Below are 21,233 nucleotides of genomic sequence, written 5' to 3'. Positions count from 1 at the left end.
AGAGGTTTTCATGCAGGTCCCTACATCTGTACCCTAGAGTTCAGAGTGGGGGAGGAACCTTGACATGGTGGCAGAGTGGTGGGATTAACCTGAAATCATTTTGAGATCAATTTGAGATTTTTTGAACTAGAAATACAGATTTTAAAAAGGAATTTTTTTTTCCTTTGGGGCTGCTGGAAAAGAGGTCCAGAAAGCAGCTGAAACTGAAAGCAGCTTGTTTTTTCTCTTCTTTGGAGCCAGAGGAGAGACAAAAGGGGATTATCTTTGTGAATTGCAGGTTTTCTTTGCCTGGAGGCAGGGTACTTAACTCCTGCAGGGAAATTCACAGTCTTCCAAACCAGAAGGGTTCATTTTCACATAAAAGTAAATAGGGGGGATGTTCTACCCATTTGCGTGGAGACAAAAGTGGCAGGGGCTTTTTTTTTTTTTTACAAGGAGCACAAGTTTGAAAAGGAATTTTTTTTCCTTTGGGCTGCTGGTAAGCAGGTTTCCAAGTAGTTGGAGGTTTTTTGCTTTGATTTGGGGCCAGAGCAGAGACAAGGGAATTGTCTTTTTCTGTAGGCTGACAATCACTATCAGAGAATAGGTATTCTACTCCAGCACAGCAAAATTTTAAAGCCAAGTTTTGTTTGTTTATTTCTAAACCTCAGGTGTAAAGTTAGTTAAAAAACAGAGAGGTTAGGGTGACAAAATCCACGGCTCAACAAAAGCTGGAATTAGCCAGATTTCAGGCTAAGGAAAAACAAAGGAAACATGAAAGACAGATAGAACTCATGCGGCTGAAGAAGGAGGAGAAGGAAGAAGAGAGGAAGCATGTGGAAGAAGAGAGGAAGCATGCACTGGAGATGGAGAAGGTAAAGGCTCAGCAGAATATACCAACAAACCCTAGCAATCCTTCTCCAGGTACCACTCCCCATCCCAGAAAGTTCCCCACCTACAAGGCAGGCGATGATACTGAGGCCTTCCTAGAAAACTTCGAAAGGGCCTGCCTTGGGTACAACATCTCTACTGACCAATACATGGTAGAGCTGAGGCCACAGCTTAGTGGACCCTTAGCTGAGGTGGCAGCTAAAATGCCTAAAGAACACATGAACAAGTATGAACTGTTTAAATCCAAGGCGAGAGTCAGAATGGGGATAACACCCGAGCAGTCTCGTCGGAGGTTCAGAGCCCTAAGGTGGAAACCAGACATGTCATTTACCCGATATGCCTACCACATTGTGAAACATTGGGATGCCTGGATATCAGGAGCAAGTGTTGAATCTCCAGTAAATTTGCCCTTCCTAATGCAAATGGAACAATTCTTAGAGGGTGTTCCTGAGGAAATAGAAAGATACATCCTAGATGGGAAACCCAAAAGTGTAATCGAGGCAGGAGAGATTGGAGCCAGATGGGTGGAGGTGGCCGAGAAGAAGAAAACTGGTCGCAGTTGGAGCGGAGACCAGAAGGGACAACCCCAGACCACACCCTATCACCGGGGGCCACACAAAGCCCCACCTACCTCCCAAAGAACCCTACAGACCCCTTATCGTCCCACCACCCCGTTCTCCAGCAACCCACCTTGCCCCAGTGACCCGTCAGCTGGACGATGTTTTAAATGTAATGAGCTGGGGCATGTAAAGGCCAACTGCCCCAAGAACCCCAACAGATTACAGTTCATTGCACCGGGATCACACCAGAGGTCCGCAGGCCCAGATATCTCCCAGATACCCTTGGAGCGGAGGGAAACTGTGAGTGTGGGCGGGAAAAAGGTCACCGCGTGGAGGGACACTGGAGCACAAGTGTCAGCTATCCATGCTTCCTTAGTGGACCCCAATTCAATCAACCCAGAGATCCAAGTGACGATTCAACCCTTCAAGTCCAACTCTTTCAATTTGCCTACAGCCAAGTTGCCTGTCCAGTACAAGGGCTGGTCAGGAATGTGGACTATTGCAGTCTATGATGATTATCCCATCCCCATGCTGTTGGGGGAAGACTTGGCCAATCATGTGAAGCGGGCCAAGAGGGTGGGAATGGTCACCCGTAGCCAGGCTAAACAAGCTGTGAGGCCTAGCTCTGTTCCGGAAACTTCTATCAGGACCCGGTCAGAGGTGATGGACCTGGACCCCAGGCCAATGTCTGCAACAGCAGTAGTGGATCCAGTCCCAGAGGCTCAGACGGAACCAATCCCAGAACCGGAACCAGCCGAACAACCAACACCAGACCCATTGCCAGCACTGAATCCAGTACTTGCAACCTCAACACCAGAGGGCCCCAACGAACCTGAACTGGCAGCAGCCGATAACCCGACACAAGAGGCTCAGCCGGAGCCTGAGTCCCAACATAGTGCACCAGCGGAAAGCAGTTCACAGTCAACGGAAACAGCCCCATCCCCTACATCGCTTCCAGAGGGACCAAGCATAGGTCCCCAATCCAATGAGGAACTGATGTCTCCAGCATCAAGGGAACAGTTTCAGACCGAACAGGAAGCAGATGAAAGCCTCCAGAGAGCTTGGACGGTGGCATGGAGCAACCCACCGCCTCTCAGCTCTTCTAATCGATCCAGGTTTGTTGTAGAAAGAGGACTTTTATACAAGGAAACTCTTTCTGGGGGACACCAGGAAGACTGGCATCCTCAGAGACAGTTGGTAGTTCCAACTAAATACCGGGCCAAGCTCTTGAGCTTAGCCCACGATCACCCTAGTGGCCATGCTGGGGTGAACAGGACCAAAGACCGTTGGGGGGGTGTCATTCCACTGGGAGGGAATGGGCAAGGATGTTTCTACCTATGTCCGGTCTTGTGAAGTATGCCAAAGTGTGGGAAAACCCCAAGACCAGGTCAAAGCCCCTCTGCAGCCACTCCCCATCATTGAAGTTCCATTTCAGTGAGTAGCTGTGGATATTCTGGGTCCTTTTCCGAAAAAGACAGCCAGAGGAAACAGTACATACTGACTTTCATGGATTTTGCCACCCGATGGCCGGAAGCAGTAGCTCTAAGCAACACCAGGGCTAAAAGTATGTGCCAGGCACTAGCAGACATTTTTGCCAGGGTAGGTTGGCCCTCCGACATCCTCACAGATGCAGGGACTAATTTCCTGGCAGGAACTATGGAAAACCTTTGGGAAGCTCATGGGGTAAATCACTTGGTTGCCACTCCTTACCACCATCAAACAAATGTCATGGTGGAGAAGTTTAATGGAACTTTGGGGGCCATGATACGTAAATTCGTAAATGAGCACTCCAATGATTGGGACCTAGTGTTGCAGCAGTTGCTCTTTGCCTACAGAGCTGTACCACACCCCAGTTTAGGGTTTTCCCCATTTGAACTTGTATATGGCCGTGAGGTTAAGGGGCCATTGCAGTTGGTGAAGCAGCAATGGGAGGGATCTACACCTTCTCCAGGAAGTAACATTCTGGACTTTGTAACCAACCTACAAAACACCCTCCGAACCTCTTTAGCCCTTGCTAGAGAAAACTTACAGGATGCTCAAAAAGAGCAAAAATCCTGGTATGATAAACATGCCAGAGAGCGTTCCTTCAAAGTAGGGGACCAGGTCATGGTCTTAAAGGCGCTCCAGGCCCATAAAATGGAAGTATCGTGGGAAGGGCCATTCACGGTCCAGGAGCGCCTGGGAGCTGTTAATTATCTCATAGCATTCCCCACCTCCAACCGAAAGCCTAAGGTGTACCATATTAATTCTCTAAAGCCCTTTTATTCCAGAGAATTAAAGGTTTGTCAGTTTACAGCCCAGGGAGGAGACGACGCTGAGTGGCCTGAAGGTGTCTACTACGAAGGGAAAAGTGCTGGTGGTGTGGAAGAGGTGAACCTCTCCATGACCCTTGGGCATATGCAGCGACAGCAGATCAAGGAGCTGTGCACTAGGTAGGCGCCAACGTTCTCAGCCACCCCAGGACTGACTGAATGGGCATACCACTCCATTGACACAGGTAATGCTCACCCAATTAAAGTCCAACCTTACCGGGTGTCTCCTCAAGCTAAAACTGCTATAGAACGGGAGATCCAGGATATGTTACAGATGGGTGTAATCCGCCCCTCTGAAAGTGCATGGGCATCTCCAGTGGTTCTAGTTCCCAAACCAGATGGGGAAATACGTTTTTGCATGGACTACCGTAAGCTAAATGCTGTAACTCGCCCAGACAACTATCCAATGCCACACACAGATGAACTATTAGAGAAACTGGGACGGGCCCAGTTCATCTCTACCTTGGACTTAACCAAGGGGTACTGGCAGGTACCGCTAGATGAATCTGCCAAGGAAAGGTCAGCCTTCACCACACATCTCGGGCTGTATGAATTTAATGTACTCCCTTTTGGGCTGCGAAATGCACCCGCCACCTTCCAAAGACTTGTAGATGGTCTCCTAGCGGGATTAGGAGAATATGCAGTCGCCTACCTTGACGATGTGGCCATATTTTCGGATTCCTGGGCAGACCACCTGGAACATCTACAAAAAGTCCTTGAGCGCATAAGGGAGGCAGGACTAACTGTTAAGGCGAAGAAGTGTCAAATAGGCCTAAACAGAGTGACTTACCTTGGACACCAGGTGGGTCAAGGAACTATCAGCCCCCTACAGGCTAAAGTGGATGCTATCCAAAAGTGGCCTGTCCCAAAGTCAATGAAACAGGTTCAATCCTTCTCAGGCTTGGCCGGTTATTACAGACGATTTGTACTGCAATACAGCCAAATTGCTGCCCCACTGACAGACCTAACCAAAAAGAAACAGCCAAATGCCGTTCAGTGGACCGAAAAGTGTCAGAAGGCCTTTAACAAGCTTAAAGCGACACTCATGTCTGACCCTGTACTAAGGGCCCCAGACTTTGACAAACCGTTCCTAGTAACCACAGATGCATCCGAGCGTGGTGTGGGAGCAGTTTTAATGCAGAAAGGACCTGATCAAGAATTCCACCCTGTAGTGTTTCTCAGCAAAAAAATGTCTGAGAGGGAAAGCAACTGGTCAGTCACTGAAAAAGAATGTTACGCCATTGTCTACACTCTGGAAAAGCTACGCCCATATGTTTGGGGACGGCGTTTCCACCTGCAAACCGACCATGCTGCACCGAAGTGGCTTCACACCGTCAAAGAAAATAACAAAAAACTTCTTTGGTGGAGTTTAGCTCTCCAAGATTTTGATTTCGACATCCAACACATCTCAGGAGCTTCTAACAAAGTGGCTGATGTACTCTCCCGTGAAAGTTTCCCAGAATCAACTGGTTAAAATCGTCCTTAAGATGTGGAAAATATTGTTAGTCTTTATGTACTTGGTAGTATATTTAGAGATGCATGTGTCTTATTAACTCTGTTTTTCCTAGAGCTCCAGGAAGAAATCCCAGCCAGTGTTTCACCCTAGCTGAGATTTGGGGGGCATGTCATAAATGTAAAGGGAAGGGTAAACCCCTTTAAAATCCCTCCTGGCCAGAGGAAAAATCCTCTCACCTGTAAAGGGTTAAGAAGCTAAAGGTAACCTCGCTGGCACCTGATGACCAATGAGGAGACAAGATACTTTCAAAAGCTGGGAGGAGGGAGAGAAACAAAGGGTCTGCGTCTGTTGGTATGCTGCTTTGCTGGGGATAGAACAGGAATGGAGTCTTAGAACTTTTAGTAAGTAATCTAGCTAGGTATGCGTTAGATTATGATTTCTTTAAATGGCTGAGAAAAGAATTGTGCTGAATAGAATGACAATTTCTGTCTGTGTGTCTTTTTTATAACTTAAGGTTTTGCCTAGAGGGATTCTCTATGTTTTGAATCAAATTACCCTGTAAGGTACCTACCATCCTGATTTTACAGGGGTGATTCCTTTACTCCTATTTACTTCTATTTCTATTAAAAGTCTTCTTGTAAGAAAACTGAATGCTTTTTCATTGTTCTCAGATCCAAGGGTTTGGGTCTGTGGTCACCTATGCAAATTGGTGAGGATTTTTACCAAACCTTTCCCAGGAAGTGCGGTGCAAGGGTTGGGAGGATTTTGGGGGGAAGACGTGTCCAAACTGCGTTTCCCAGTAAACCCAGTTAGAGTTTGGTGGTGGCAGTGGTTATTCCAAGGACAAAGGATAAAATTAATTTGTACCTTGGGGAAGTTTTAACCTAAGCTGGTAGAAGTAAGCTTAGGAGGTTTTTATGCAGGTCCCTACATCTGTACCCTAGAGTTCAGAGTGGGGGAGGAACCTTGACAATGTAACCCAAATGTAGCTCTAAGGCTCAGAAATCAGAAGGCAAATAATAAGAATCTCTCAGGTTTTAAAAAAACTCATTATTTTACAGCCATTCACATGATTTTTACATAAAGAGTACAAATTTCATGACAGGGCCAACAACTGTGTAGAAGGTACCTTAACATTTTTCAGTAAGAACATACATTAGTTGAAGGTGCTCTAAAATAGTTTATGGAAAAAAACCCAGCTTGATGCAGTGTCCACCAAACAGAATGCATATATTAAAGTGAATGATTCAGCAAGTGATAGTCCACAAAATAAATTCAGTGGAAGGTAAGGAACACTCTAAAAGAGACATCAATGAATTTTAAAAGATTAAAGAGATCACAAGAGAAAAATCAAGAACAGTGAAGCAGCCTGGGATTCAGGAAAACAATCAGTTAATGCAGAACATTTAACAGGAGACAAGAAAGGTAGTGATTACTGGTGATCAATAAAATTCCCAGTGCAGATATAACACAGTCATCAGATCAATCCAAAAATAACTGCATAAAGGTGCGTGGTTGTTAATTGTCTATTTGTTGACATTTTTATTTTATGGCACTTAAATGTAATTCTAAAAATGTTAATGGTAGTGTTTTAAAGGTCGTTTATCCTTTCAGTAAATATCTCTCACTATCCACTTTCAAATCATTCCTCAAAACTCCTTTGCAATGGTGCTTACAATAAACTTGAAAACTGGCAATTGTGGCGACTATCAACATAATTGTTTCAGTCTTTCCTTGTATTCCCCACCTGTCTGTCTCCATCTATTGTCTCTTGTCTTACACTTAGGTTATCAGCTCCTTGGAGGAGTGGCTGTATTTTTGTTCTGTGTTTGCACAGCACCTAGCACAATGGGGTAATACAAATAATAATGTCAACATGTACGCAACACGTAATGATAGACACTTCACATCACCAAAGCATGTAATCAGAGTCAGTCAGTCAGCAGCCAGCACAGAGTCAAGCTGGGGTGACTTGTGTCTCTGTTTTAGGGAGCAGCCTGCTTCCAAGTCCAGTTCCTGCAAGGTCACATAACTAGTTTGGTGGATTCTTCTTGTAGGCACTGATGGCTTCCTCTTGTCATATCTTTTGATCTGCTTTGGTGCAATGCAGCAAGCCCGGGAGGCATGTCCCCTCTTATGACGCCTCTTTCACTTAAACTTATTAAAGACACACAGCTCCTGCCAGTGTGATGTCCCTCAACAGCTCCCTCTGTTTTGTTTGGATTCTGTTAGAGGTGCCAACCTGTGTCATTATCTTCTTCACCCCCTCCTGAGGCCCTTCTTCCCAGGAATGGTACATGGGGGCAGTTTATTTTCAAATTTTGGCACATTTTTCTTTGAGGATTCTAACAAGGGAACAGTCTCTACACCTCCCTCTAATGGCAGTTCCTTCTTAGTCACAACATTCTGCAGACCCTCTTTTAGTTCGCTGTGTTTTACTCCAGAAACAAGTTGGTCTCTGAGCCTCTTTCAGAAAGTTACCAAAACCACTAGTAGCAGGCAGATTTTTTTAAACTTGACAAAAATTCAGAGATATTGTTCTTCTTTTTGGCTTCTTAGACCAAACGTTTATCATTCTGTTAAAAAAACTGAGTTAGGCATGTAATGCTTCTTTAGAAGCTCTATTTTGTCCTTATACTCTGTCAAGATCAGGTTTGTGTGGAAAACATAAATTTTTAAGCACTGTAAATACTGATTTTCTGCCGTCAATGTTACAAAAACAGCTCTTTGTTTAGCAGTATCTTCTATAGCATTTGCCTAAAAACACTGATCAAGTCTCTGAATATATGTTGCAAAAATTTCCTTTTCCATTAAATTGGAAACTGTCCCTATTGCCATATGCAGCAATTTTATCTTTACTCTCTTCTTCTTTTTCTTCTTTTGTTTTTGTTTTTAATATCTCATCTTCACCACCAGTTTTCTCTGTTATGTTCTTGTAAACACACTGAGAAGTTAGATAAAAACATAAATATTCTTTCTGGAAGGTTGCAATATAACACACTTTATTTCTTAGAACTGAGAACACTAATACACAAGAACCACAGAACAGAGAGACAAAGCAGGCTGTTCCCTAAAACAGAGAGGAACAACTCACCCCACCTTACTGTAGGCTAACTGTCTACTGACTGTTTTCAGAGTAGCAACCGCGTTAGTCTGTATTCGCAAAAAGAAAAGGAGTACTTGTGACACCTTAGAGACTAACAAATTTATTTGAGCATAAGCTGTAGCTCACGAACACTTATGCTCAAATAAATTTGTTAGTCTCTAAGGTGCCACAAGTACTCCTTTTCTTTTTGTCGACTGACTGACCCTTCCCTACAGGCAGAAGGACCAGGAACCTCCTTACAAATTAAAGGAACACCCTACAATTTGAGCATGGTTTTCAAATACACCAGATGGCTCTAACTACTAATTGACTCTTCCTGGCTCTCAGAGACCAGCTAGAATCCTGCTGAGAGGATATATTGGGACAGGTATGGGAAATTATATTCTTACACTAGAGCTAATAGAGAAGATAATTTACAAAAGATATAGGGCCCTATTCAGCAATGGCTTATATCCATCCTGTCAAGTCCCGTAGACTTAATCAGGATTGCACAGGGTATATGTCAGTGTAGGATCTGACACCTAGTTTCCACAAATACAGTTAATTTACTCCCTGTAAAGAATAAAGGAGGCTGGAAGCGTTTGTATTAACAGAAGACAAGTTTTGCTTGTGGTATTTAAAACAGCAATAGTGTTCGGCTTTTCTAGTTATAGGCTCCTTTCAAACCACCACGGGAAATAGTGCAGGTGTTAGCCAGTCGGTGGTTTTCATATTCACTGAGCCGATGACAGTCTAGGCTCAGGAGAACTAATGATTAAAATTACATTTCCAAGAGATACAGGAGCAGCAAGCTATATGTTAATTCTATGTCATTGTTAATTTCTCATCTGTCCTAGGTGCTGCAGACTGTGCATACACGACTGTTCACGCATCACCTTGTAATAAAGCACATTTGAGCAAAAAAACTTCTTTCACTTTTTTCAGTATGCAGGCACTGTGAGAGATGCAAAATATCAGATGACTGCTATGGGGCCAACTGTATCCTTGGATATATGAAGTGTGCATGGTTATAATCAATTGGAGCCTCTCACTCAGAGCCCAGGGCAGAACATGGTTCATAATAACTAAGAGTCTGATTCTGATCCCATTTTAGACCATGAATAACTCCAATGAAGATGAAATGTTGAGAAATTAAAATCTCACCCAAAGTATCCAGGATCACGTCAAAATTTGTCCCTTCTCAGATCAACTGAACTATGCCATGAGAGTGGTTAAAGCTGCACAGAATGTCAGACATAAAGCCAGCCTGGTGACTTGTTGGTATTGGATAAGAATACTGTGCATTTCTGTAGTCTCTTCCATCCAAGGATCTCCATAGGCTCCACAAATGTTAACAGGCCAGATTTTCCTCTTGCTTAGGGCACAATTCAACATACCATTAACATTGAATCAAGTCTTTACATTAGTTCAATGTCATTAACTCCACTGACTTTATGAATATGTTAATAACATACCTTATCATCATCATCCTCCCCTCAAGTTACCTCACTTTTGAGAGAGAGAAAAAGGGAATAATCCCTAACAAAGTTGTATAGAGGCATTTAAAAGTGATAGGGAGGCAGTGTGGACTAAGAATGAGACTGGGAGCTAAGAATTATTAGTCCTGCCTTATGCTGCTCACTTGCTGAATGGACATGTTCAAGGCAATTGGGGGAATTTTGAGAAGCACAAATGGGAGAGAGGTGTCCAGTTCCCATTGATCTACAATAGGAATTGGGCATCTGGCTGTCCTTTGCACCTTTACAAATCTCTGCTGAACCCCCCTGTGCTTCAGTTTAGCCATTTGTAAAAGGGAGACAGGTTTTACCTACAACAGTCACCATTAAAATGCTGACATTTACTGCTTGCAGGTGATTAGCATTATGGTGGCATTATTCTTCACTAAACACTTTAATGAGGATGGCTGTTCCTTACAGGTGTGTTCTGTATTCAATGTTTAAGTGCTTTGAGATCCTCAGATAAAGGAATTCAGTGTGCAGGTAAGTGCAGATACAAGAGCTCTCTGTTCTGGCCTTTGGCTGAATAGCATTATGGTAACGTTATTTTGGTTTTCTTTGTAAGCATTCAGCACAAATATACTGAGAGAATCACAAGTTGTGTAAAGCCTCAAAACAATCTCCATTCATAGGGTAAAATCCATGACTAAGGGTATGTCTACACTACGAAATTAGGTCGAATTTATAGAAGTCGTTTTTTTAGAAATCGGTTTTATATATTCGAGTGTGTGTGTCCCCACAGAAAATTCTCTAAGTGCATTAAGTGCATTAACTCGGCGGAGTGCTTCCACAGTACCGAGGCTAGAGTCGACTTCCAGAGCGTTGCACTGTGGGTAGCTATCCCACAGTTCCCGCAGTCTCCACTGCCCATTGGAATTCTGGGTTGAGATCCCAATGCCTGATAGGGCTAAAACATTGTTGCGAGTGGTTTGGGTACATATCGTCAGGCCCCCGTTCCCTCCCTCCCTCCGTGAAAGCAAGGGCAGACAATCGTTTCATGCCTTTTTTCCTGAGTTACCTGTGCAGACGCCATACCACGGCAAGCATGGAGCCCGCTCAGCTCACTGTCACCGTATGTCTCCTGGGTGCTGGCAGACGCGGTACGGCATTGCTACACAGTAGCAGCAACCCATTGCCTTGTGGCAGCAGACGGTACAATACGACTGGTAGCCGTCATCGTCATGTCCGAGTGCTCCTGGCCACGTTGGCCAGGAGCGCCTGGGCAGACTTGGGCGCAGGGACTAAATTTGGAGTGACTTGACCAGGTCATTCTCTTTAGTCCTGCAGTCAGTCCTATTGAACCATCTTATGGTGAGCAGGCAGGCGATACGGATTGCTAGCAGTCGTACTGTACCATCTTCTTCCAGGCAGGCAAGAGATGAGGATGGCTAGCAGTCCTACTGCACCGTCTTCTGCCGAGCAGCCATTAGATGTGGATGGCTTGCAGTCCTTCTGCACCGTCTGCTGCTAGCCAAAGATGTAAAAGATAGAATGAGTGGATCAAAACAAGAAATAGACCAGATTTGTTTTGTACTCATTTGTTTCCCTCCCTCCCCCGTCTAAGAGACTCATTCCTCTAGGTCACACTGCAGTCACTCACAGAGAAGGTGCAGCGAGGTAAATCTAGCCATGTATCAATCAGAGGCCAGACTAACCTCCTTGTTCCAATAAGAACAATAACTTAGGTGCACCATTTCTTATTGGAACCCTCCGTGAAGTCCTGCCTGAAATACTCCTTGATGTAAAGCCACCCCCTTTGTTGATTTTAGCTCCCTGAAGCCAACCCTGTAAGCCGTGTAGTCAGTCGCCCCTCCCTCCGTCAGAGCAACGGCAGACAATCGTTCCGCGCCTTTTTTCTGTGCGGACGCCATACCAAGGCAAGCATGGAGGCCACTCAGCTCACTTTGGCAATTAGGAGCACATTAAACACCACACGCATTATCCAGCAGTATATGCAGCACCAGAACCTGGCAGAGCGATACCGGGCGAGGAGGCGATGTCAGCGCAGTCATGTGAGTGATCAGGACATGGACACAGATTTCTCTGAAAGCATGGGCCCTGCCAATGCATGCATCATGGTGCTAATGGGGCAGGTTCATGCTGTGGAATGCCGATTCTGGGCTCAGGAAGCAAGCACAGACTGGTGGGACTGCATAGTGTGGCAGATCTGGGACAATTCCCAGTGGCTGTGAAACTTTCGCATGCGTAAGTGCACTTTCATGGAACTTTGTGACTTGCTTTCCCCTGCCCTGAAGCGCATGAATACCAAGATGAGAGCAGCCCTCACAGTTGAGAAGCGAGTGGCGATAGCCCTGTGGAAGCTTGCAATGCCAGACAGCTACCGGTCAGTCGGGAATCAATTTGGAGTGGGCAAATCTACTGTGGGGGCTGCTGTGATGCAAGTAGCCCACGCAATCAAAGATCTGCTGATATCAACGGTAGTGACCCTGGGAAATGTGCAGGTCATAGTGGATGGCTTTGCTGCAATGGGATTCCCTAACTGTGGCGGGGTCATAGACTGAACCCATATCCCTATCTTGGCACCGGAGCACCAAGCCGGCGAGTACATAAATCACAAGGGGTACTTTTCAATAGTGCTGCAAGCTCTGGTGGATCACAAGGGACGTTTCACCAACATCAACGTGGGATGGCAGGGAAAAGTACATGATGCTCGCATCTTCAGGAACTCTGGTCTGTTTCAAAAGCTGCAGGAAGGGACTTTATTCCCAGACCAGAAAATAACTGTTGGGGATGTTGAAATGCCTATAGTTATCCTTGGGGACCCAGCCTACCCCTTAATGCCATGGCTCATGAAGCCGTACACAGGCAACCTGGACAGTAGTCAGGAGCTGTTCAACTACAGGCTGAGCAAGTGCAGAATGGTGGTAGAATGTGCATTTGGACGTTTAAAGGCGCGCTGGCGCAATTTACTGACTCGCTTAGACCTCAGCGAAACCAATATTCCCACTGTTATTACTGCTTGCTGTGTGTTCCACAATATCTGTGAGAGTAAGGGGGAGACGTTTATGGAGGGGTGGGAGGTTGAGGCAAATCGCCAGGCTGCTGGTTACGTGCAGCCAGGCACCAGGGCGGTTAGAAGAGCACAGGAGGGCGCGGTACGCATCAGAGAAGCTTTGAAAACCAGTTTCATGACTGGCCAGGCTCAGTGTGAAAGTTCTGTTTGTTTCTCCTTGATGAAACCCCCCGCCCCTTGGTTCACTCTACTTCCCTGTAAGCTAACCACCCTCCCCTCCTCTCTTCGATCACCGCTTGCAGAGGCAATAAAGTCATTGTTGCTTCACATTCATGCAGTCTTTATTCATTCATCACACAAATAAGGGGATAACTACCAAGGTAGCCTGGGAGGGGTGGTGGAGGAGGGAAGGAAAATGCCACACAGCACTTTAAAAGTTTACAATTTTAAAATTTATTGAATGCCAGCCTTCTATTTTTTGGGCAATCCTCTGTGGTGGAGTGGCTGGTTGGCCAGAGGTCCCCCCACCGCGTTCTTGGGCGTCTGGGTGTGGAGGCTATGGAACTTGGGGAGGAAGGCGGTTGATTACACAGGGGCTGTAGTGGCAGTCTGTGCTCCAGCTGCCTTTGCTGCAGCTCAGCCATACACTGGAGCATACCGGTTTGATCCTCCAGCAGCCTCAGCATTGAATCCTGCCTCCTCTCCTCATGCTGCCGCCACATTTGAGTTTCAGCCCTGTCTTCAGCCCACCACTTACTCTCTTCAGCCCGCCACCTCTCCTCCTGGTCATTTTGTGCTTTCCTGCACTCTGACATTATTTGCCTCCACGCATTCGTCTGTGCTCTGTCAGTGTGGGAGGACAGCATGAGCTCAGAGAACATTTCATCACGAGTGCGTTTTTTTTTCTTTCTAATCTTCACTAGCCTCTGGGAAGGAGAAGATCCTGTAATCATTGAAACACATGCAACTGGTGGAGAAAAAAAAGGGACAGCGGTATTTAGAAAGACACATTTTATAAAACAGTGGCTACACTCTTTCAGGGTAAACCTTGCTGTTAACATTACATACATAGCACATGTGCTTTCGTTACAAGGTCGCATTTTGCCTCTCCCCACCACGTGGCTACCCCCTCAACCCTTTCCCCTCCCCGTGGCTAACAGCGGGGAACATTTCTGTTCAGCCACAGGCAAACAGCCCAGCAGGAACGGGCTCCTCTGAGTGTCCCCTGAAGAAAAGCGCCCTATTTCAACCAGGTGACTATGAATGATATCTCTCTCTCCTGAGGATAACACAGAGAGATAAAGAACGGATGTTGTTTGAACGCCTGCAAACATACACTTCAATGCTTTGTTGTACAATGATTCCTGAGTACGTGTTACTGGCCTGGAGTGGTAAAGTGTCCTACCATGGAGGACGCAATAAGGCTGCCCTCCCCAGAAACCTTTTGCAAAGGCTTTGGGAGTGCATCCAGGAGAGCCGCGAATGCCAGGGCAAATTAATCCTTTCACATGCTTGCTTTTAAACCATGTATAGTATTTTAAAAGGTACACTCACCGGAGGTCCCTTCTCTGCCTGCTGAGTCCAGGAGGCAGGCTTGGGTGGGTTCAGGGGGTACTGGCTCCAGGTCCAGGGTGAGAAACAGTTCCTGGCTGTTGGGAAAACCGGTTTCTCCGCTTGCTTGCTGTGAGCTAGCTACAACCTCATCATCATCATCTTCTTCATCCCCAAAACCTGCTTCCGTGTTGCCTCCATCTCCATTGAAGGAGTCAAACAACACGGCTGGGGTAGTGGTGGCTGAACCCCCTAAAATGGCATGCAGCTCATCATAGAAGCGGCATGTTTGGGGCTCTGTCCCGGAGCGGCTGTTCGCCTCTCTGGTTTTCTGATAGGCTTGCCTCAGCTCCTTAAGTTTCACGTGGCACTGCTTCGGGTCCCTGTTATGGTCTCTGTCCTTCATGCCCTGGGAGATTTTGACAAAGGTTTTGGCATTTTGAAAACTGGAACGGAGTTCTGATAGCACGGATTCCTCTCCCCATACAGCGATCAGATCCCATACCTCCCGTTCAGTCCATGCTGGAGCTCTTTTGCGATTCTGGGACTCCATCATGGTCAACTCTGCTGATGAGCTCTGCATGGTCACCTGCAGCTTGCCACACTGGCCAAACAGGAAATGAGATTCAAAAGTTCACGGTTCTTTTCCTGTCTACCTGGCCAGTGCATCTGAGTTGAGAGTGCTGTCCAGAGCGGTCACAATGGAGCACTCTGTGATTGCTCCCGGAGGCCAATACCGTCGAATCGTGTCCACAGTACCCCAAATTCGACCCGGCACGGCCGATTTAAGCGCTAATCCACTTGTCAGGGGTGGAGTAAGGAAATCGATTTTAAGAACCCTTTAAGTCAAAATAAAGGGCTTCATCGTGTGGGCGGGTGCAGGTTTACATCGATTTAACGCTGCTAAATTCAACCTAAAGTCCTATGTAGACCAGGGCTAAAAGTATGCACCCACTTAGAGAATCTGAAGATGAGCACTGTAAACTATCACTGTGCACCTACTTCTAAACCTACACGCCTCATCTTTCCTCTTTTGGTATGCCTAATTCTGAGGATTATTCATAGATTCCAAGGCCAGAAAGGATCATTGCAGTCATCTAATCCAGGGGTTTTCAAACTGTGGGTCAGGACCCCAAAGTGGGTCGTGACCCTGTTTTAATGGGGTTGCCAGGACTGGTGTTAGACTTGCTGGGGCTCAGGGCCAAAGCCAGGCCAAGGGCTTCACCCTTGGGCTGCAGGGCTCAGGCTTCAGCTTCAGACCTGGGCAGTCGGGCTCAGATTACAGGCCCCCTGCCTGGGGCTGAAGCCCTGGGGTTTGGCTTTGCACGGGGTGGTGAGGCTTGAGCTTTAGCTTTGCACACACACCCCACCCCGGAGTGGCAGTGCTCAGGCGCGCTGAAGTTTCGGTCCCAGCTCCTGAGGTCATGTATTCATTTTTGTTGTCAGAAGGAGGTTGCGGTGCAATGAAGTTTGCGAACCCCAAATACGCTCACTGTTAAAATGTATCCCTTTGATTTGTCTAACTTCATGGTTTATCGCAGTTCTCTGTACTTAGAACTGGTTACACATTCAAGTTTTGAACTGTCGAAGCACAATAGCTTAGCCCAGACAAAGGCCAAACCTATACTGTGTTTTTTTTTTAAAAAAAATAGCCTTTGTGCCTCTTTGATAAGTTCCCATGAAGCATACAGCTGCAACTCTGCCCTTCTTAGCTTTATCTTCCTTGCATAATTCTGCATAATCTTAGTACATGGGAGCAGAGTTTCAAGTGGGTTAGTGGTGGGGCATAAATCCTAAGGGTGCATATGACAGTTAAAGAATATTCAGTTGTAACCAGTTTGGCATTTAATTAAAAGTCAATTAAGAGTTTCTGTAGCATCAAAACAAAACAAAAGAATAATAATTATGTTTTGAGGTAGGAGGAAAAAGATACAGTAATTGTTTCTGCTGATAGGTGTCTTTCAAGTTGCAGCTAAGAGATGAATACAAAATAGGTAGCAAAAATTTACGTTAAAGAGGATTGCAAGGTACACCTCAATTTAAGGTGAGGACTACGGCTGGGGCGAAGCTATATAGCTAGCTAGGAAATTAAGTAACAATAAAGATATTAAGGTAGTAGATGTTAGACTGTGATGCCTACAGGAACCCCACCTTAGAAAAGGAATGTTAACTCTTTGTGTGCTTTTCAGATGTACAACATGTGCCAAAGTCACGCTTGGTGACAGCAGATGCAAATCTGTTTACTCAAATGGAATTTCACCTTCTCATACCAGGTCTGAATTTTTCCTCACCATCTTTCATAGCAACCTTTAAAAAAGTGTCATTCTCCATGTGACAAGCCCTCATTCAACAGTCCTGGTGGACTTAAGGGAGAGCCAGCCAGGCAGAAATTCCAATGTTATTTATTCAGGCTTTATGACCCCAGCCATGAACCTGGATTAAATTCATTGTATGAATGGCAGAGAGAGTGACCGGTTGCCTCCAGGATGAGCTTTTAATTAGCCAGGTTAATTCTCCCCTATTTCCTGCCACTGCAGATCCTCATTGGCTTCAATGGCAATCTGGCTGAGGAACAGTAACTTACTCCATCCCTTGAACATGGGTGAAAAACAATATTTTGTTCATGGACTCTAAGTTATTTCTTCCAAGAACAGGAAGTAGCCTCCTGAAGCTGAGCTTCTGAAGACAGTAACCGAGACCAATTTCTGTTAGCCTTCAATGATGCTAGTTACCCGTCTCTATTGATTTTGCTATGTTTCTCTTGCATCAGCTCTTTCTAATTATAACAGTCTCCTCTTTCCATCTCTATCTGCTGTGACTGGATAGAGAAATTTACTTGGGGCAAGAACAGGGGTGGGCAAACTTTTTGGCCCGAGGGCCACAGCTGGGTATGGAAATTGTATGGCTGGCCTTGAATGCTCACGAAATTGGGGGTTGCGATGCAGGAGGGAGTGAGGGCTCCAGCTGGGGGTGCAGGCTTTGGGGTGGTGCTGGGGATGAGGAGTTGGGGGTGCAGGAGGGTGCTCCAGCCTGGGATGGTGGGAGGGGGATCAGGGCTGGGGCAGGAGGTTGGGGCATGGGAGTGGGTCAGGGGGGCAGGCTCTGAGTGGTGCTTACCTCAAGCAGCTCCCAGAAACTGCAGCATGTCCCACTCCTGGCTCCTGTTTGGAGGCGCAGCCAGGTGGCTCTGCGTGCTGCCCTGTGTGCAGGCACCGCCCCTGCAGCTCCCATTGACTGTGGTTCCTGGCCAATGGGAGCTGCAGGGGCGGCGATCGGGGTAGGATCTGGAGTGGGGACGTGCCACTGCTTCCGGGACCCATGTGGAGTGGGCAAGGCCCAGATCCTGCTTCCCGGCAGGAGCTCAAAGGCTGGATTAAAAAAATCTGGAGGGCCGTAGTTTTCCCACCTCTTGGCTAGAAGTTTGCCCAAATAAGGAGCTAGTAAGAAGGCCCAAGAGCACAGTCTGTAACAACTCTGAATGACAATAAGTTGGGTCATTGTTAGTTCCAGCCCCTGGCTCCTAGTGACTGAGAATTGGAGAGAGCTGGCTGATGGATTTTGATTGGTTTATGTGAAATGAGCATCATGGTTACAGTGTAGTTCCCAGGGGATGTGTCCACTTTACAAAAGCCACCACCACAATTGCCATTAAATGGCAACCCTGCTAGCAGTCCCAACAGAGAGGACCAGGAGCGACTGGACCAGGGAGCCTGAAGTAACCTCTCAGAAGGATGGCCACAGACACATCATGGTGAGGAAAGTTTGCTCCTATTGCTTCCTGTGTTATCTCTGTTCTGTAGCTAATAAAGGGGCCTTCCCACTCCACAGCTGCCAACCTAGCCCCAAAGGCATATTCACAAAAATAAAAACAAAATGTGCATGTTTAAAATGATGGGGTGGTGGTGTTTTGTTTTTTTTGGCAGGAAATTGTTTTTTTCTGGGGCAGGGAAGGGGGGACCGGATTTTAAAAAGAGCTCAGCTCCATATAGGTACATAAATAAAGTGGGCAGATTTTCAAAACTGCCGAGTGCCCACCAGCTCCCATTGAGAATAATGGAAGCTGTAAGGCGCTCAGCGCTTCCAAAAAAAAATCTGGCCACTTCATATAGGGGCCTAAATTGGAGTGGAGCTCTTTTGAAACTCTGCCCTGGAAAATCTACAGTTTAATTCATTTTTTAGTAGCATGGCAAGCTATACAAGTGTTGGTAAGGTGTAAAATCCGCTGGGTATCTGGCAGCGGTAGGTAATATCCACTCAGGATAGGGCTACTACTACGCTTGTTGTTGTTGTTGTTGTATCCCCTGTATCCATTGATCAGTACTGCCTACGCCTGATCCAGTGGCAGTATCATCTCTGCCACCTCTCTCTTTTTCGCAGACACAGGCAGAATTTTTGTCATTGTTTTGTGATGACTATTATTTTACTGCAGAATTAGAGGGGGTTCTGAAAAGGGTGACAGGAATTATTAGGGGCATGGGAATCCCTCATATGAAGAGAGACTGAAAAAGAATGTGATTGTTTACCTTAGAAAGGAGATGAATAAGAGGGAAAATGATAAAAGCATTTAAAATTAGGAATGGTCTACTGAAGACATCTGAGAACTTCTGTTCTCCCTGCCTTATATCACAAGAACAAGGGACATTCAATGAAATTAAAAAGGTGGCACATCAATATCGGCAGAAGGAAAAAGAGTACTGTGGGATAAGGGGTGTGGGGTAATATTTTTTATTTGACTAACTTATGTTGGTGAAAGAGACAAGCTTTCGAGCTTACACAGATTTCTTCTTCGTTTTTAAATTGCTTAGCAAGTAGATGTTGCTGTTCAGTTTGGCTTCCCTTTTCTTCATGTTGTGGAGTTTTCATTTCAGATGGCAAAATTTGATATCCACTGTTGTTTGCAATGTTCTTGTAGCCCACCTTGTCTCTCTAATATCCTGGGACCAACACAGCTACAACAATGCAAATAAGTAGACTGTATAACTCATTGCCACAAGAAGTCATTAAGGCCAAGAACTTAGCAGGATTCAAAAAGAGTTTTAACATTTATATAGAGATCAAGAATATTCAGTTATCATTAATCAGAATATTCAGGAAGAGATGCTAGCTTGTTTCTTCATGGTTTAAGCCAATCTCTAACGAGTAGAGACAGGATGAGACCTAATGTGAGGGACAGAGTATCTCATATCTGCCTACTGCAGGGTTCTTCTGTCTTCCTCTGAGCCTCTGGTACTGGCCACTGTCAGAGACATTTTAAACATTGTAAGATTGTGTGTTTGTCAAGGTTCCTCCCCCACTCTGAACTCTAGGGTACAGATGTGGGGACCTGCATGAAAAACCTCCTAAGCTTATCTTTACCAGCTTAGGTCAAAACTTCCCCAAGGTACAAAATATTACACCCGTCGTCCTTGGACTGGCCGCTACCACCACCAATCTAATACTGGTTACTGGGGAAGAGCTGTTTGGACGCGTCCTTCCCCCAAAATACTTCCCAAAACCTTGCACCCCACTTCCTGGACAAGGTTTGGTAAAAAGCCTCACCAATTTGCCTAGGTGACTACAGACCCAGACCCTTGGATCTTAAGAACAGTGAACAATCCTCCCAACACTTGCACCCCCCCTTTCCTGGGAAATGTTGGATAAAAAGCCTCACCAATTTGCATAGGTGACCACAGACCCAAACCCTTGGATCTGAGAACAATGAAAAAGCATTCAGTGTTTTACAAGAAGACTTTTAATAAAAAATAGAAGTAAATAGAAATAAAGAAATCCCCCCTGTAAAATCAGGATGGTAGATATCTTACAGGGTAATTAGATTCAAAAACATAGAGAACCCCTCTAGGCAAAACCTTAAGTTACAAAAAAGATACACAGACAGAAATAGTTATTCTATTCAGCACAATTCTTTTCTCAGCCATTTAAAGAAATCATAATCTAACACATACCTAGCTAGATTACTTACTAAAAGTTCTAAGACTCCATTCCTGGTCTATCCCTGGCCAAGACGACTACAGACAGACACAGACCCTTTGTTTCTCTCCCTCCTCCCAGCTTTTGAAAGTATCTTGTCTCCTCATTGGTCATTTTGGTCAGGTGCCAGCGAGGTTACCTTTAGCTTCTTAACCCTTTACAGGTGAGAGGAGCTTTCCCCTGGCCAGGAGGGATTTCAAAGGGGTTTACCCTTCCCTTTATATTTATGACAGTGTTAAATACTTTTGTTAAATACATTATGCTGTGCATGTCTACACTGCTGGTTTGTCTGTCTGGGTTTTGGGTTTTGTGATTTTAAAGTGCCAATCTGCATAAAATGTGCTAGAGTTAATTTTAGTGCCACTTAGTAAATGGAACCTTTATGATGCCAAGCTCTAATGTCTGTTAGTTTTGTGCTAATGTGAACCGTTTGCACGTAAGGCCTAGGGAGTGCTTAGTTTAAACAGGCTCAGATCTATAAAGATCAGACAAGTAAAACATTTTAAGTTCTCCACAATCACTCTGTGGACTGGAACTCAAGAAAACAGAAACAGGGGGAAGAAAAAAGGCTTACTTTGTTCATTATCTTCTCAGCCATATGAAAGGCAGAGACAGAGGATTTGGAGCTGATTGGCATGTTTATACAGACTCCGGAAGCTTGGGAACAAATGAAAGAAGTGATTTTATAGTTTGTCTTTTTGAAAATAAATTTTAAAAAAGGAGGAAGCGCTGTTAAAACAAATGTAGCCTGTGGCACGTTTCCATATTCTAAAACAAGAAACACTACATGAAACCCTTTGTTTTTGTGAGGAATTTCAATGAATTACATCACATGGACTGTGAATTAAGGCATGCGAGGACTCATGATAAAAAGAAAGGATAGTCTGCTTCCTGTTCCTGCGCTGGAGATGCCTCTGATGCCACTCACCTTTATTTCCAAC

The sequence above is a fragment of the Lepidochelys kempii genome, chromosome 1, assembly GCF_965140265.1.
Source record: "Lepidochelys kempii isolate rLepKem1 chromosome 1, rLepKem1.hap2, whole genome shotgun sequence".
In the NCBI taxonomy this organism is placed as follows: Eukaryota; Metazoa; Chordata; order Testudines; family Cheloniidae; genus Lepidochelys; species Lepidochelys kempii.
The sequence above is the reverse complement of the archived record's forward strand: the minus strand, read 5'-3'. Positions refer to the sequence as shown.